This window comes from Austrofundulus limnaeus, unplaced genomic scaffold, assembly GCF_001266775.1.
Source record: "Austrofundulus limnaeus strain Quisiro unplaced genomic scaffold, Austrofundulus_limnaeus-1.0 Scaffold270, whole genome shotgun sequence".
Classification (NCBI taxonomy): Eukaryota; Metazoa; Chordata; class Actinopteri; order Cyprinodontiformes; family Rivulidae; genus Austrofundulus; species Austrofundulus limnaeus.
In genome coordinates, this window is record NW_013952672.1 from 290,449 (window position 1) to 293,735 (window position 3,287).

The 3,287-nt window shown below is 37.7% G+C and overlaps 1 protein-coding gene across 1 annotated transcript in view; it reads left to right on the top strand.

Moving 5' to 3' along the window:
- Window positions 1-2,357: 2,357 nt before the first annotated feature.
- Window positions 2,358-3,287, top strand: part of LOC106526298 (hippocalcin-like protein 4) — a 28,934-nt gene continuing 28,004 nt past the window's right edge. The window contains exon 1 of the mRNA XM_014020879.1: window positions 2,358-2,480. The gene's annotated coding sequence lies outside the window, so the exon portion shown is untranslated. The remainder of the gene's footprint in view (window positions 2,481-3,287) is intronic.

Genomic DNA, 3,287 nt, shown 5'->3' on the forward strand with positions numbered 1-3,287 from the left:
GAGCAATGGATGCCACTAGTTTCTCCATACAGGAGGCGTCTTGAAGCTTGACAACAAAGGCTTTTGTACAAAGTATTAGATAAATTTCACTTCGTGTGTTCAATACTTTTCCCTGTGCCATTCCACATTATTACAAATAACTTCATTTCTGGACATTTATGGTTTGATTTCTTTGTATGTATGGATCACTTGGGTTGTTACCAACATCTGGTGAAAATTTCATGTCATTAGCACCTCTAGTAATATATTTACTGAGAAAAATGGTGACATGTTCAATACTTATTTTACCCGCTGTAGGTCCTTCAAGGAGGTATGCAGGTAACAGATTATTTATTTATGACTTTTCTACAGAGCTCTCTTTAAAGTGGCCCAAATATCCCTTTAAGTCAGAGGTGTCAAACTCATTTTTACTGAGGGCCACATTAGCGATATGGTGGCATTCAACACCAACAGTGTTTTAACACCAACAAAGTGTCTCTGTGTCCGCACATGGTGTTAAAATAACATTTGTGAAAGTGTTAAATTTTAACACACATTTTTTTTGTTAATTTAACATCAACCAGTGTTTGATATTCAACAATACTGGGTAAATGTGATCATTCACATTTCAACAGTGTTAAAATATGGTGTTAAAAGTAACCCCAGTGTACAATTATTAACACAGGATATTGTGGTGTTACAAAGGTGAACAGTAACCACAAGGTATCAACACCATAAATTTGAGAGTGTAAAGAGTTAAAATTAAACTCTTTAGTGTTGCATTAACACTGCTCAGTAGTGAATAGAAAAGTATAATGGAGTCACCCTTCACACACCAGGACAAACCTCTCACTCATGGTGTCAATTTATGGCCAATAACACAAACGTAAACTTGAACAAATTGATCAAACTGAACAAGAAAACTAACCAGAACAGCTAATGTTTACTCTCATGACATTCTTTAATAGTCATTAACATGTAAACACATCATTTCTACAAGATTACCCAGCATTCCTTGCTGTGAAAATACTGGTCTGTCTGACATGAGGTGGAAAAGGGCGGGGCTTTTCAGAATACGTCTTTCAACACAGCATGGTGTCATATAACAACACTGTTAAGTGTTAACAGCGGGCGGAGCTTATTTAACACTGTCCAGTGTTGATACAACCCTGTGGAAATCAACACTGGGTTAACACCAACACTGGGTGTCAGTTTACTCAGAAGGTGTTAAAATAACACCAGGGGGTGTTAAATCAACACCCAAAAGTTTTACACTGAAATTTTAACATTCCTGTTTTTGCTTTGTAATAAACAATAACCTTGCTCTATGTGGTATTTCCTGTAAAGAAACAGCATCATGTCCTGTTAAACACTGAATGTGTACAACAGACTAAATGTGAAATAAATAATACAGAAAAACTATTAAAAGTAAGCAAGATTTTTACTCATTGTTGAGTTGTAGCAAGTTAGCTGCCATCTTGAATTTGAACTCTGTGCACCCCCACCTCATAAATCCTTGAATAATTATTATGGGGGATGCAGTTTATGGTAGATGCTGCATTTTCTTTGATGTCCACAACATTGATCTCAGTTTATGAGAATGCACTTTAGGATATCTAAACGTGAAAAAGCCCAATCCATAACACTGACTTAATTTGTCCTGCCTGGGATCTCTAAAATGTTGATTAAGGCTCGGATAAAAGGCATTCTGGATAAATGAGGATGTTCATTTAGTCAGAAAAAGAAAGAGAAAAAAAATGAAAATAAAAATAAACATGCCTATCTGAGTTAAAGATCCAGTATTGAAGGATAAATTCAGACATATGCCTCCTCCATAATAAAAACCTTTCACAGGACAAACACAAATCCAGGTTAAATTAGAGGAAGGAACAAAATGTAGAATTATTAACATGTTTGTGTCGGCTGCAGCAGGCGTTTTATATTGGATTGAATCCAAAAGTGAATCAGTTTTAGAAATTCATCTGATGAATACTTTCTGCAAGTTTCAATTAAATCCGCCCAGCGGTTCATACGATATTTTGCTAACAGAGGCGCATGCGCGCACACAGACAATAATTGTCTGCCTTCACTTTTCACACAAGATAATGGCTGCTATAATAAGAATTCTTTATGTTTGTTTTGTTTTCTAAATTTCCCCTTTCCTGCAGCTTGCACTCTCCCTCGCCTGGTTGCACAGGCGCGCGGCCGCGGCGCGTGCCTGTCTCATTGATTGACAAGCGGCTCTGTCTAATCAGATGAGAAGGATCCACCGTAAACAGAGAGCGCGGACCAATCGTGGCGCGCGGGGGGCGGGGTTTATGCTAATGCGTTTTCCAGGGAGACGCAGAGGTTCATTCATCTCCTCAGAGAGAGCGGGGTGAAGCCGAAGGTTGTTTCACATGAACAAGAACCTGTTCCGGAGGAAAATACAGCCGTGACATTAGATAACAAGCGGTTCTGTTATCAAAAAAGGAGCTCATTCTTCTTCTCAACATCGCAGGGTGAGTTTAAACCATTTTTACTAACAATTCTGGTCTGTTTTCATAATGAATATTAATGCGTAGCTCGTAAAATTGTCAAAAATTGAGCTTTTACTTTAACAAGATTGGTTATTTTGCTGGAAAAAAAAACTCAAGTCGAAGAGACTTACTTGTTTCTAGTTAGAAAATATTTCACTTATATTTGTGATTTTTATAATAGATAAATTAGCTGCCTAATAACCTGAAAATGCAGCTTTCCAGTTTTAAAGATGAGTCTTTACATGGGAGCAACATGGATACAACAAGGCTAAATGATTGTCACAACTCTTTTCATGATGCAGAGCAGAAATGTAATTTTAAAATGGAGCCACATGCATATCAAGCAGTAATACAGGAGGGTTTTCCTGCATGTTCCCCTTGGGTGTGTGGTTGTTTACATGCCAACCATGTTCAGAGACTCTGTTAAAAAAAAAGCATAACCACCAGTGATGGGTACATCAGTGATACTTTGTGGCAGGGCTGGCCTTTAACTGCGCAGACCTTTACTGGTTGACTTTTTCCCTTGCACATTTTAGGGATTTTCTGCTCGGCCTGCTAGTATACAACGTGTTTTTTTTTATCTGAAGGCAAGATGGGATAATGTTTTGGCTGTGTCCTATGTGATTAGCAAAATATCTCTTGAACCACTGGATGGAGTTTAACAGTTGTCTCAGGAGCTAGTACCAAGCTAAACTTTGTATCACAGAAATGTGAGAATGCTAAACTGTGTCCTCCATACTGATGCTCCATAAAGTTGTTTATTTCTTTTTGCAGACTTCAGAATTATAT